The sequence below is a fragment of the Panthera tigris genome, chromosome B4 (assembly GCF_018350195.1).
Source record: "Panthera tigris isolate Pti1 chromosome B4, P.tigris_Pti1_mat1.1, whole genome shotgun sequence".
Taxonomy (NCBI): Eukaryota; Metazoa; Chordata; class Mammalia; order Carnivora; family Felidae; genus Panthera; species Panthera tigris.
This window is the reverse complement of record NC_056666.1, coordinates 116,081,983-116,097,809: the sequence shown is the minus strand read 5'-3', so window position 1 is coordinate 116,097,809 and position 15,827 is coordinate 116,081,983. Positions and strand designations below refer to the sequence as shown.

General features: G+C 41.4%; 1 pseudogene; it reads left to right on the top strand.

Annotated features, from left to right (window-relative positions):
- Positions 1-12,286: 12,286 nt before the first annotated feature.
- On the top strand, positions 12,287-13,470 carry LOC122240536 (annotated as a pseudogene).
- The last annotated feature ends 2,357 nt before the right edge of the window (positions 13,471-15,827 follow it).

The window sequence follows — 15,827 nt, the reverse complement described above, 5'->3', positions numbered from 1 at the left end:
AGCCCCACGTCGAGCTCTGTGCTGACAGCAAAGAGTCTGGAGCCTACTTTGGATTCTGTGTCTCCCTCTCTCTCTGTCCCTCCCTCACTCGTGCTCTCTCTCTCTCTCTCTCAAAAATAAATAAACATTCACAAAATTTTTAATGTATATAACAAGTTGATTTTACGCCCTTATACAATTTCTTTCATACTAACATCCATAAATTAGGAAAAACTCTTTATTGTGCCCAGTAGTGCAGATCAGGAAATATAGTCCCTATGTTTTGCCTTCCACACTGTATTTAAGCAGAATTGTGACTTCTCTAAACTACATTCCAACTGAAATTAAGTCTCACTTTCAAATGTACTCTTGAATGCTGCATACTCTTACCTTGTTTTCCTACCTCGGATCAGGGTGTAGATGCTGTGTGTGTGTGTGTGTGTGTGTGTGTGTGTGTGTATGAGAGAGAGACAGACAGAGAGAGAGAGAGATTGAAGTCTTTCAAGGAAGGGTTAAAGAATCTGTGCAAATCAGCTTCTTTCTCATGGTGGACACTTAGAATCACAGTGCTTAGAAGAAGTGGGATAATGAGGGAGTTGCTGGTTGTGGAATTGCTTCCCTGGGAAGCTTCAGGAAGGGTGAAGAGACTAATTGGCTGGTCTGGCAAACAATTCAAGATGAGTCCAAAAGGAGGAGCCAGCTGCTGTTAGGAAGTGAATGGAAATTCATCTTCCCACTGGCCCTTCAGTGGTGGGTACGCAGATGTGAAAAGCAGAGCGCTTAGGGAGAGAGCAAAGACCCTTCTCTAAATCACCTGCCAAGAGGAAAGCAAAGAGGATTTGTCATTGCCTCCGGGGAACAGCCTTTGCTGTCATTTCAAGATCACCTAAGGAGTTTGCCTACATTGCAAGCCTGTTAGCATGAGCTTAATGGCTTCAAGGGAGTCTCCAGGCAGCATAACTAGGGAAGGGTTATGAGTGAGGCTTTAGTGGCAGCAAAATAGATGGATGTAATTAGTTTAAAATACTGGACATGGGGGACGCCTGGGTGGCTCAGTCAGCTAAGCATCCAACTCTTGATTTCAGCTCAGGTCATGATCTCACGGTCAGTGAGTTCGAGCCCCACGTTGGGCTCTGTGCTGACAGTGTGGAGCCTGCTTGGGATCTCTCTCCCTCTCTCCCTGCCCCTCCCCCGCCTGTGCTCTCCCAAAATAAATAAATAAAAACTTTTTTAAAAATTAAAAAAAATACTGGACATGGGCACCCTCTAATGTGGGATGACCTAGGGTAGTTACACAGGTCGTGCACTACAGAACACTAGGGGGCACCGTTGACATGGAACCGGCATTCCCTAAAACACCCCACCCCACCCCAATCCTCCCTGCTGCAGCTCACAGCCTACACAATTCCCTGTGGCAGTCCTGCTCTTGACTGCTTGGAAGCTGAGTCTCTTATCCAATTTCATTCTACCTGCTCAAAGTGGCCCTTCTAGTTTCCAACCAGGAAGCATTTTCAGGGGCAATGCTCTCCGTATCCTCATTTCCTCAAGGGACTGGTAGTGTATGTTTTTCCAACACATTCACCTCCGGCAAAGAAATCTCACAGATTCAGATTAATTTGATAGCGGATAGAAAATAAGGAAGAAGGCAATATAAGTTAACCAAAAAACATCTGAGTACTTATAATGACATGTAAAATCTTTATGCTTGAGTACATAAAGGGAATTAATTAGGACAGGGCTATAATTTTTTTTTTAAGTTTAAATAGTTTAAATGATATTGAGAATTTACTATGTTGCTTAACAAGAAGTCTTGTGGTAGGGCAGAAGCGAAGTTAGTTAATTTAACGCTTCAACAATGTCTAGAAAGACGGGTTTTTTACAACCATCCCATACCATTCTCACTTGGAAGGTCAGCTTTGTCCCTCTGGCTACCTTACCTCATAGTAACAAGATGGCATTCATGGTTCCAGACATTCTGCACAAACCCCACATCGTCTTTCGGACAGAGTCATTTCCTGTGTGTGTGCAGGTGTGTGTGTGCGTGTGTGTAGGTACACGTGTGTCTTTTATCAGAGCGGAAAAGCTTAGTCAGAAGCACTCCATATTAGAATACAAGTCAAGCTGCTAAAACAGAAAGTCTCAAAAATATGATGGTTTGAATAAGAGAGAAGCGTGTTTATCTCTCATGTACCAATCCCAATACGCGTAAGTCTGTCTTATTACTCTTGAAGTCACGCTGTGTCTTCAAGTTGAATCACCAATATCACCTCCCAGTCTGCGGGAAGTGGAAAGGAGAAAAAGTGAAGCACAGCAATCCCCTTTTAAACACACGATCTGGAAATGAGACTCAACACTTCTTCTCATATCCCCTTGGCCAAAACAGCCACATGGCCATACCCCGCAGCAAGGGAGGCTGAGCAGTATGGTTTTGTGGATGGGCATATGCCTAGCTCACACTGAAGGGGTGTTACTACTAAAAAGGAAAAATGAATAAGGGCAGGTAATCAATATTCTCTGCCCCATTCCCCTCATGGATTGCTGCTCATGTCTTATTGACCAGAATTACTTCACATGATCGGATCTAAAGCACTCACTGCATGAGAAGTGGAAATGCCGCGATTGGCTTCGACCAGGGTTTCTCAACCTCAGCACCGCTGACATTTTGGATTTGATGATTCATTATTGTAGAAAGCTATCCTAGGGTCTGCGAAATGTTTAGCAGAATCTCTGAGCTTTACCCACTAGATGTCAGAAGCACAACCGTCCCCCTATTATGACAACCAAGAGTGTCTCCAGACACTGCCAAATGACATTTACTTGAAAATCCCTGGCTTAGAGCAGGAATAGGATGCCTCTTCCTTGAGTCATATTTGAGCAAGATGGACACAAAATCAGAGCTATTCCAACTGGAGTGATGGAAGAAATAGCAACCGACAGTGCCTGTGATTGCCAGTAACACAACAAATGTCAAACAACATGTTACCAAATGGATGTCCTGTCAGATCATTTTAATTAAGTAATTTATTTATACTACATATATATGTTTTAAGAGCATACATGGTGGCAAAGTGTTCCAGGTACATTCTTGGCTCTGAAAATACAGTAATAACAAAGCAAAGTATAAAATCCCTGCCTTTGTGGATCTTGAATTTTAGCACATAGCTACCTAATAGTTACAAGTCAGCTCTGGGGGCAGTATAGGGTAGTATGGCATTGGAATTAAACACTCCTGCACCCAAATTCTGATTTTGCCACTTATCAGATACGTGACCCTGGTCAAGTTACTTTCAGCCCCTTGAGTTTCACTTTAGAAGAGACTTATACTATCACCTCTTAACATTATTTGGAGGATTAGTTGAGATATACTTTGTAGCCCAGCACCTAACACAAGTCTTAGATGTGTGATAGCAGAAGAGCACTGGACTGGGAGTCAGAAGTGTTTCATTCAACAAACATTTATTGAGCAGCTACTATGTGCCAAGCTCAGTTCTAGATACGGGGCATTCTGAGAGTCAGGTAGCTAAGACATACACTCTGTGCTTAAAGGGCCCTCCAGGTTTAATACCTACTGGGATGATACGGTGGGGGTGGGGGTGGTAAGAGGATGAATATAACCTGTGTATAGGTCCCAGTTTAATCAGACCATTTTCTTTCTAGCACCTGGACCAATGCTTGGCACATAGGAGGTGCTCAATAAAATATTTATTAAATGAAGAAATGAATGAATGTCTCTATACAGTGAGAACAAAAATTCTGACTCACAGAAATGTTTTGTAGACTTACAAAGTCCAACGTAAATATCAGTGAAGTCAGGAACCTTGATAATCATTTGTCATTATCAAAGTAAATGACTTACATGCAAATTGAAAATGTGAAAGCTTTTTCAAGTACTTGGAAGCCATTTGACTTCTTAAATAGATTGAAATCATATTTATATTATTTTCCTAGTAAACCCTTTCCCCCAGTAACTGGAAAAGTAAACTTTAAACCAACTCGTATCCAAATCATGGCAAACATGGGCGAAATCCAAATGAATGGGATTTCACTACATAATTTATCTGGATTTAAAAGTTTTAAAAAATGATCATGTTAAATTCATTGACTTCATCTATAAAAATACATTCAAATGTGCTTAGAACTTGTTTTGGCTGGAGATGTGGAAACAGAGTAATAACAAATGACACTCTACAAATTCTAAAAATTATTGGTGACAAAATTGAGTCTGTTCTTCCAATTTGCTTATAATTATTTTACTCTGATTTTTATTATTTTTTTCTTTAGAGAATCAAGCTGTTTCCACTTAGATTACCTCTAAGTCTTCAAATCTGGGTATATTTAATATAAATCAGGGGGCAATTCCAAAGTTTGAGTGAACACAGAGGTCCAAATTAATGTCATGCTGTGGGGAAGGGCTGCAGGAACTGTTATCACATGCTTCATTTCTCTAAAACACTGTATTTAAATCTAGACAATTAAAAAGGTAAGGTGTTTGTTGGCTGGGGGCAGAGGTGGAAAAAGAAAAGATAAGTTTTACAGAGAACTAAAGTTGGCAGGAAGTTGCAAGATGAGATTCGGCTTGAAATATAAATTTATTTACCAAGAAGGAAACTATGAAAAGATCAAAGTACCCACGTCCCCTTGCACATTCCCCCAATTGATTCTGGTTATGACTTGCAAGATCAGGGTAGCCACTACCTATGCACTATATTAAAACTAGAGACACTTGAAATATTCCCCTTGCTACTTTGCTTGAAATATGGGTCACTGCCCCAAGGTGCACGGAGGTACTCAGCTTACAGCTTTGGCCAATGAGCTATGCTTTTGCATGCATGGATAACTGCATTTCTTTTTATACCCTATAATCCATTTATATATATATTTTTCCACTAAAAGGATGTATTGAAATAAGAAGCATAAGTCATAATCACTAAAGGCATTTTTTACATATGCAAGACAAAGAATAGGCTAGAACAAGAATGAAAGACATAAAAATAAGGGAGTCTAATGGAGAACCTTCCTCATTAAGTTAACTCTAATATTGTCTGATTTGACCTCAGAGATTGAGGAATTTATTGTGAATCAAATTTTATTAGGGACAAAAGAATTCTTTGCCGTCAGAGTTTACTGTACCTAACAGACACCTTTGGGAGATGTGCCCAACCCACAGCCCAGCCCATGTGGCCTCAGCTTCTTCTTGGGTGTCTTCTCCATGGCTCTAGTTCTGCCGGTCTTCAGTGATGCCCTTCTTTCTTCCATGCCCTTCAGGCCTCAGGATGGTACTGGTTTCCTGCTGTTGTTAATCTCTTGGTGCTTCTCCATCACTTTGTGGTGCCCTTGACCTCCATAAAACCATTACTTACAGTCTGTTCATGTGCCATTTGTGTCTCTCAGGGACCCAGACAACCACACTCCTTGTATAAGTACTTCCTATTGCTAAAAAAAGTACCACAAGGTTGGTGGTTTGAAAAAATGTATTATCTCACAGTTCTGGAGGTCAGAAGTCCAAAATGGGCTTGACTTGGCTAAAATCAAGATGTTGGCATGGCTTCATTCTTCTGGAGGCTCTGGGTGAGAATTTTCCTTGGTTCATGGCTCCTTCCTCCCTCTTCAAAGCCACAGTGTACCATCTTCAAATCTCTCTTTCTCTGACCTCTGCTTCTGTCATCCTCTTGGCTTCTCTGACTCTCCCTCTCCTGCCTCCCTCTTTCCCTTATAAGGCCCCCTGAGCGTAGACTGGGTCCACCCAAATAATCCAGGATAATCTCTCTATCTCAAGATCCTTCATTTACCAAATCCCTTTTGTAGTGTAATTTACTCACAGTTCCAGGGATTGGGACATGGATGTCTTTGGGGGGTGGGTGGGTATTACTCTGTCTACCACACCTTCTTTCAAGGCAAAGGATTCTTTTGTTTCCTTCCTGGACTCTCTGTTCTCCCATGCTCTATTTTACCCGCCTCCCTTGTGGCATTCCATTAAATTTTGTGTGTCCACTGCTAGGAATTTACCCAAGGGATACCGGAGTACTGATGCATAGGGGCACTTGTACCCCAATGTTTATAGCAGCACTCTCAACAATAGCCAAATTATGGAAAGAGCCTAAATGTCCATCAACTGATGAATGGATAAAAAAATTGTGGTTTATATACACAATGGAATACTACTTGGCAATGAGAAAGAATGAAATATGGCCCTTTGTAGCAACATGGATGGAACTGGAGAGTGTTATGCTAAGTGAAATAAGCCATACGGAGAAAGACAGATACCATATGGTTTCACTCTTATGTGGATCCTGAGAAACTTAACAGAAACCCATGGGGGAGGGGAAGGAAAAAAAAAAAAAAAGAGGTTAGAGTGGGAGAGAGCCAAAGCAGAAGAGACTCTTAAAAACTGAGAACAAACTGAGGGTTGATGGAGGGTGGGAGGGAGGGGTGGGTGGGTGATGGGTATTGAGGAGGGCACCTTTTGGGATGAGCACTGGGTGTTGTATGGAAACCAATTTGACAATAAACTTCATATATTGAAAAAAAAATTTTTGTGTGTCCATTATCCCTTTCTGTCTCAACCTTGACAGGTCAGATAGCATGAGAAATTACCTAGTACCAAGAGTTCCATGGTTATAATGGATTTTTGTGTTGCCCCTCCCACATTGTGTTTACATTTTAACCAGATCTCTACTGCCCCAAAGAAGGGGATAATCATGGGGTTTCCAGGTATTCAATGAAAAGATTATACAGTTTGTGTTTTACAGCCCATTTGGCTGTCCTTCAAAGCCCAATATAAGGGGTGGTCTTGCCTGGAGATTATGAACTTTTGGAGGAATAAGATCTTATTATACAGTCAGTGGTTAAGCTTAGGCTTTGGATTATTGTACAATTAGCTCGGGTTCTGGATTCAAATCATTACCTGAGTTAAAATCCTTTTGCTGTCATTTATTACCTTGGTGATCTTGGGCATGTTACTTAACTTCTCCATTTTAGTGAAAGAACATGCTAAGATGCTGTAATAAAGACACCCAAACTATAGTGATTCAAACAAGACAAGTTTACTTCTTGTTCACATAATAATCCAAAGATAGATTTAGGGTCAGCATGTACATGGCTTTGTCCCATAAGCTCATCTACAGACCAGGTTCCTTCTATGTCGTTGCTCTTCTCTTCATCCTATGGTCCTTGTTTCCATGGTCAAAGCTGGCTCACTACTGTCCAAGCATGGGGACAAGGAAAAGAGGACAGAGAGAGCAAGAAGCTTCCTTTCAAGGATGGAACACTGAAATTGCAGCCCTCTTTTCTATTCACATCCAACTGGCCCAAATTAAGTAATGTGGCCACATCAAACTGCAAGGGAGGCTGAGAAATGTGGCCATTCTTGGGCACCCCTGGGTCTAGCCAAAATCCATCAGCTTCAATTACTTAAAGAAAAATAGAGAAGACAGAAATTAGGGAACAATTAGGAGTCTCTGCCCGTTGTCTACAGCTTAGTTTTCTCATCTAGAAAATGAGAGCACAGTTTTGATGATTAAATGTAATACGCAGAGAGAATTAGAACTGTGTGCAGCACATGGTAAGTGTTCAATAAATGCTAGTTTACATTACAATACTACATGAATCCTCTTCCCTTCCCTGCCTGGGTCCTAATGTCTGTACAAGGGAAAGGCAGACAGTGAATGATCCAAGGACTGTTGGAGGCTCATTCCATTGGGTGTTGTCCTGCTGGGTGTGGATGGACTGGCTAGTTAAAGGTGCAAGGGTAGGGTGCACCATTTGGTATTCACAAGACAGCCTGGCCCTAAGGTACTGAATAATGTGTGCTGTGATGAATTAATCTCTTTATGAACATGGAGCAGGTTCAGCCTAAAGAGGCGAGTAAGGAAGGAGAGAAGCTGAAGCAACAATGATGAGAAGGACAGGAACACAGTGGAGGGGGCCAGCACCTTTGTGTGAATTTGAAAAAGACTCCTCTTCTTCAAGACATCTTACTGCCATCTGCCTCAATGCTGTCGTAATATGCAAATGTACGCTATGATATGAATGATGCCCCCTAGAGTTGTTCAGCTACAACCTGTACAAGTCCTAGAAAAGCCATATAAAGATTCAAGGATGGGTGAATAACAGGAAGTAAGAAAGAAAAGCTACATTGGTAAGAAGTATGAGAACAGAGTTTATAAATAAAAGTGGTATTATGGACTGAATTGGGTCTCCCCAAACTCATATGCTGAAGTCCTAATACCCAATGTGATTGTACTTGGAGATAAGGTCTTTAGGGAAGTAATTAAGGCTAAGTGAAATCATAAGGGTAGGGCCCTAATCTAATATGGACTGGTGACCTTACTAGAAGAGGAAGAAATACCAAAGCGCTCTCTCTGCATGTGCCTAGGGAAGAATCACGTTAGGATATAGTGAGAAGGTAGCCATCTACAAGCCAAGAGAGGGGCCTCACCCAAACCAACCCTGAAGATATCTTGATCTTGAACTTCTAGCCTCCAAAACTGTGAGAAAATGTCTGCTGTTTAAGCCATCCAGTCTTTTGCACGGTAGCCCTAGCAGGCTAATACACGGGTGGGGCGGGGGCAAGGGGAAGGAAAGGTTTATCACAGTAGAGAGAGGGCAGATATTAGAGGAAAAGGAAGGACAGAAGAGGAAAGGGGTTCAGTTCTTCATACCGCATCTGGGACTTCATGAAGGAGGGAGTTTCGCCGACTCCAATGAAGTCCTCTGGTGGTTTGGTTAGTCCCTATAAGTGAGGCACTACTGCCACCTGGTGGCAACACACTTAATCCAGTCCTCATTCTCTCAAACTTCTTTTGAGCACCTGCTCTGTGCAAAGAAGGTTGCCAAGCAGAGGGAATAATATTAGTAAATGTTGATTAATACCTGCTATGTGCTGATCTCTGTCCTATGTGCTTGACACACACACACACACACACACACACACACACACAATTTAAGATTCACCACAACCCACCACAATAATATAGCAATATTATTATTGCTATTTTACAGAGGAGGAAACTGAGATACTAAGAAATTCAGTAAGTTGCCTAAGAGCCTACAGCTAATAAGTGAGAGAGTCAGATCTTAAACCAGGAAGTCTGGCTCCAGAACTCTTCACAGGCATCTTTCCTGCTCTTATAGTTTCTTCCTAATAAGAAGTAAATAACCAGCTAAGGGAGTTGTGTAAAATACTAACAATTTGAAATGATAGCATACCATTTTATTTTTTTATGTTTTTGAGTCATGATCAAGAATCCTCAGGGTGCCTGGGTGGCTCAGTCGGTTAAGCCTCCGACTTCCGCTCAGGTCATGATCTCGCAGTTTGTGAGTTCGAGCCCCACGTCGGGCTCTGTGCTGACAGCTCGGAGCCTGGAGCCTGCTTCAGATTCTGTGTCTCCCTCTCTCTGGCCCTCCCCCTCTCACACTCTGTCTCACTCTCTCTCTCAAAAATAAATAAACATTAAAAAAAAAAGAATCCTTCTCTTCAGCTAAAAGACTGACTGACTCATTGTGCATCCACTGGGTTAGGGCACTGGCCCAGAATGTGAAAGTCCATATTCCACAGAAGCTATTTCAGCAGAAGGAGAGGGACGGGTGAAGAAATAGGTAGAAGAGGCAAACCAAGAGAGAGGAGAGAGAAAGAAACTATAGAGCTGTGCTATCCAATACAGCAACCACTGGTCCTTGTTTAAATTTTCATTTTAAAAATTAAATTAAATTAAAAATTTTAATGCTTCAATTGCACTAGCCATCAATTCATCTCAAGTGCCCAGTAGCCACTGTGGCTGATGCTGTCATAATGCACTGCATACAGAACATTTCCATCATCACAGAATGGTCCATCTGTACTGCTATAGATCCTTTATCCCGGAGAATGGAGTCTTCTCCATGGCTGATCTGGGCATAAGTTATCCAGAATCCACCTTGCAGCTGGCAGTCTGCAGGTCAGTGACAAAGTAGGAGGGCAAAAGTACAATAATCCCAGAGCAAAACGGATGGTACCTCCCTTGCCCTCTGGCCTGTCCTGGGGCAGGCTGAGAGTGAAGATGTTGAGGCTAAGTAGGACTTAGCTCCTTTTTTAGGTGAGCTGATGGGAAGCAAAGAGGCGCCTTGTTCCTCCCTTCCGCTGGGTCCTGGAGCTGGCTGTAGGGTGCTGTTGCACATAACTCTCAGGGTCTCTTACTGGATGTCCTCTTAGCTGGTGGTTAGGGAAGGCAAGGACAACTTCACCACCCAGTTTCCATTTTACTCAGGGCCTTTGCTCTTAGCTGATGCTCCATTACATTGTCCAGGAGCTGCCTATCACCACACGCTGAGTTGTATGGGCCTCTCAACTCCCAATCCTATCCCTAGGAAGACCTGAATGTTGTTTAATAAAGCTCCTTTTTTTGTGATAATCACGGTTATTGGCTCATACGTGAGCCTCTGTCTAACATTAATTTTTCTACTGTGACAAACTGGCAGAGATGGGTAATTTAGACAGGCAATAACCAGCTAGCAATATGAAATTTAATTTAGTTGGCTGCTCAAGAGAAGTCTACTAAAACACACACAGAATGGTACATAAATACACAGAATGGGGTAGCACTCGAGCTTCAATGTAACTATTGTGCACCCCATTCTGTACCACTGCCTTGTTCATTCTTTGATTCCTGTCCCTTTTCTTCAATCCCACTCTTCAGTCCCTCGATTATATTTTGTACCAGCTAAGTTCATTAGCCTCCATAAAGGTGTCCCCGCTCTAGGCTCAGTTCCCTCCAAAACACTCCTCAGCTAAATTCATTCAACAAATATTTATTCAGCATCTACTGCCCCAAAGAATTATGGTCTAGTTCACATTGGTATAGTCAAATAGCTATAGATACATGGTAGAATACATCTACTGGTTAGTATTCCTCTGGTCACAAATGAGTGAAAGTTCCATCTGGAGTAAGCTGAAAAAGGGAAGTCTAGCTCATCGAGTCCAAAGGTATATCTTGAATTTAGGTGGGGTTTGACCCAGAGGTTCAAACAATGTCTCCAGCAGGCTTTTTCACTCTCCTTCCTTTCTCCCTGTCTTCAGTTTGGCTTCATTCTCGGGCACAGTGTGAAGACAGAAGGCTGCCAGCAGCTCTGGACTTGCAATGGAATCATGTGTTTCTCTCCACCAGCTCCCGTCATGTCCCAGGATTCATTTGGATTAGACCAACCTGGTTCACATGGTTGCCTCTGAATTGTGGCATTAAGGAAAGCCTCAGGTCACACAGACCACCCCTAAAATGGGGGAGAGGTGCATCACAGAACTGGTAACAGAGGAGGTAGACTAGAAGCCGAGTAGATTAAAAAATAGCCCATGTCTCAATAAAATGATCAAAGCATATTAAGAACACAAAGAAATAGGTGCATAAATCTTTATGACTTCCAAGTCATGGAAGGCTTCATAGTAGAGGGTAAACATGAATTGACTCTTAGGAAAAAAAAAAGCGCAGAAATTGCTGGTCAGGCAAGAGAAGGGGTGAGAATGGGAGGGAGGGGATGCCAGTGGCAAGAATGGCCTATGAGGTCACAAAAGAGAATGACCTAGGCATCCATATTTTGTTCCAGGCAAAAAGCTTGACTAAAAGCCAGGCTCTGCAGCTCTAGTGCCTGGTTGGAACCCAGTCTCAATTCTGAAACTTACTAGCTGTGTAATCTTGGCTGGTTACTTAACCTTAGGTTATTTTGTAACTTGTGCAATGTGGAACTTAACCAGGACAGTGCTCGTGCCTCAGTTTCCCCTTCTGTAAAATGGGAAAAGCAATCATACCTACTTCTCAGGGTCGTTGTCAGGATTAATAGAAATATGTAAAACAGTAAAGGTCATCTATGATAAGCCCACAGCTAACATCCTACTCAATGGTGAAAAGCTGGAAGCTTTTCATTTAAGATCAGGAATGAGACAAGGATGACCATTCTAACCACTTTTATTCAACATAGTATCAGAATTAAAATCTTTGAAACCTCTGTACTATCCAAGGCAAGCTACAAATTCAATACAATCCCCATCAAAATTCCAATTGTATTTTTCATAGAAACAGAACAAACTATTCTAAAATTTGCACGGAACCACACAAGACTCCACGTTAGCCAAAGCAATCTTCAGAGAGACGAACAAAACTGGGGGCATCATGCTCCCTGATTTCAAACTACATTACAAAGTATAGTAATCAAAATAGTATGGCACTGGCACAAAAACAGACACATAGATCAATGGAACAGAATGAAGACCTAGAAGTGAGCCCAAGTATATATGGTCAATTAATTTGTGGCAAAAGGAGCCAAGAATGTACTATGAGGAATGGACAATCTCTTCAATAAATGGTATTGGGAAAACTGAACAGCCACATGCAAAAGAAGGAAACTGGACCATCATCTTATACCATATACAAAAATAAACTCAAAATGGATTAGACTTAAATGTAGAACCTGAAACCATGAACTCCTAGAAGAAAGCATAGGCGATTAGCTCCTTGACTTCAGTCCTGGTGATGATTTTTTTAAATTGGACACCAAAAGCAAAGACAACAAAAGCAAAAATAAACAAGTAGGACTATACCAAACAAAAAAGCTCCTGCACAGCAAAGGAAACCATCACCAAGATGAAAAGGCAACCTGCCAGATGGGAGAAAATATTTGCAAATCATGTATCTGATAAGAGGTTAATATCCAAAATATATAAAGATGTATTCAACTCAATAGCAAAAAAAAAAATCTGACTAAAAAAATGGGCAAAGGATCTGAAAATACGTTTTTCCAAGGAAGACATCCTGATGGCCAGCAGACACATGAAAAGACGCTTAACATCACTAATCATCAGAGAAATGCAAATCAAAATCAAAATCAAATGCAAATCAAAACCACAATGAGATATTACCTTACACCTGTTAGAATGGCTATTATCAAAAAGACAAGACATAACAAGTGTTGGTGAGGATGTGAAGAAGAGGGAAGCCTTGTGCACCCCTGGTGGGAATATAAATATGATGCAGCCATTATGGAACACAGTCTGGAGGACCCTCAAAAAACTAAGACAGAACTACCATATAGTCATTCTCTTTTCCTCCCTGGCTGCTTGAAGCTCAGCCACCATCAAGAAGGGCACAGTACCTATCTGGGCCAGGAAGTTCATGACCAACCAACTACTTCAGAGGAAACAAGTGCTCATTGATGTTCTTCACCCTGGAAAGGCAACAGTACTTAAGACAGAAGTTCAGGGAAAACTAGCCAGAACGGACAAGACCACACCAGATGCTGTCTTTGTATTTGGATTCAGAACCCATTTTGGTGGTGGCAAAACAACTGGCTTTGGCATGATTTATGGTTCCTTGGATGATGCACAGAAAAATGAACCCAAACATAGACTTGCAAGACATGGCCTGTGTGAGAAGAAAAAGACCTCCAGAAAACAGGGAAAGGACCATAAGAACAGAATGAAGAAGTCAGGGGACTGCAGAAGCCAATGTTGGTATGGGCAACAAGTGAGCCGGAGATAGGAAAACAGAAGGAATAAAGGTTCTGCAGTGACTTTATCTGTGGTGATGGTGCAGATTTTTCATGAGAGGATTAATAAGCCAAGAACTTAAAAATATATATGAGGCGCCCGGGTGGCTCAGTCGGTTAAGCACCCGACTTTGGCTCAGGTCATGATCTCATGGTTCAGATAGTAAGTTTGAGCCCCACATCAGGCTCTGTGCTGACAGCTCAGAGCCTGGAGCCTGCTTTGAATTCTGTGCCTCCTTCTCTCTCTGCCCCTCCCCTTCTCTCTCTCTCTCTCTCTCTCTCTCTCTCTCTCTCAAAAATAAATAAAAATTAAAAAAAAAAGAAAGAACTTAAAAAAAATAGAACTACCATATGATCCAGCAATTCCACTCTGGGTATTTATCTGAAGAAAATGAAAACACTACCTTGAAAAGATATATGTACCCCCATGTGCATTACAGCATTATTTATAATAGCCAGGATATGAAAACAACCTAAATGTCCATCAGTGGAAGAATGAAAAAGAAAATATGGTGTGTATGTCTGTGTGTGTGTGTGTATATGTATACATACAGTTATACACGCATATATACACATATACCTACACTTACAAACACACACACACACACACACACACACACACACACACGGTTCAGCCATAAAAACAATCCTGCCATTTGCAACAACAGGAATGGACCTTGAGGGCATTATGATAAGTGAAATAAGTCAGGAAGAGAAAGATAAGTATATACCTACATACCATATGATCTCACTTATATATAGAATTAAAAACAAAACCAACCTGAGAGTTACAGAGAACAGATTGGTGGTTGCCAGAGGTTGGAGGCAGGGGGAGTGGACAAAATACATGAAGAGGGTCAAAAGGTACAAACTTCCAGTCATAAATAAGTAAGTCACGGAAATATAATGTGCAGCTTGGTGACTGCAGTTAATAATACTCTTGCATATTTTAAAGTTGCTAAAAGAGTACATCTTAAAAGTTCTCATCACAAGAAAATAAAATCTGTAGGTATGGTGACAGATGTTAACTAGACTTATTGTAGTGATCATTTTGCAATATACACAAATATCAAATCTTTATGCTGTATACCTCAAATTGTTGTAAAAAAGAAGTTTAAAAATTATGTTAATATGTCTAAAGCACTTAGAATAGGGCCTGACGTAGAGAAAATGCTAACATAAATTACTAAATAAAACAAAATGTGTTTATTGATGAATGCCGTGCCATATCTAGTTTAAAATGATGGCCTACAATTCAGTGCAACTACAGATTTGGTTAAGAAAACATCATAACAAAAGAACAACAAAACTTTACCTTTCTCATGATCATTTATACAGATAACATTAAACATCATATATAGTCCTACTCCTTCTCACACATAGATCGCCCTCTATCCAGTCATACTGTTGGCAAGATGTTATCCAGTAGTTCCACTTTTTATAGGAAATGTAGTTTCTCTTTCCGGCTTTTGTTTCCTAAGGTCTAATATTGCAGACTTATTTTAGCAAAATGTTGCTCAATTTAGCCCACCCAGACTCGTGAGACAACCTGACCGAAACAACCAGGAAGGGAGAAATGGAACAGGATGTACACACAACCCACTACCTTGTGATCATTTTGTAAATGTCAGATTCTGAAATCGGGTCAATGGTCTTGTTATTCTCAGTCTCTGGATGACATTTTCTTAGTTAATTAATTAACGTGTACATGTTAGGGACTTTGGCCAGATATTCTCATTGTATTTCCTTCTTTGGAAACCCTCCAACCTCCACCCTTAAAAAACAATGACTTTTGAAATGGTCTAAGCAAAAGGAAATCTATCTCATTTGCAATGTTTCATGCAGTGGGGTGAAGAAAGGAAGTTAGAAAAAGGCCTGCGGTGAGATCAGGCTACACTGCTGTGCTCAAAAAGGATGTGCTCTGGGGTCACACTCCCTGGTTGGAACCCACGGTCAGCTTTTTCCAAGCTAGTGACTTGAGCAAATTATTTATTTATCAGACCCTCGGTTTCTTCCTTTGTAAAATGGGGATGATAATAATGCCTACCTCGTGGTAGTAGCCAGCTCCAACAAGGCTCCCAATGTCCTCTACCTCCTGGTATTCATGTCTTTGTGTAGTTCCCTCCTATGCTATCAGGGTTGGTCTTGTGTGACCGATCAAATATGGCAGAGGTGATGGTACGTCACTTTTCAAGGCTCAGTGATGCTAGTTTAACCTGGAAAGGTAAGTTTCCAGTGGCTGTGATTTCTTCCGGTTCTAGGGGACAGAAAACCTCAATGAATCCCTGCCCTGATCACTAGGCCAGGGTGGAATGCACAGCCCCAGTGCACATAGGCAT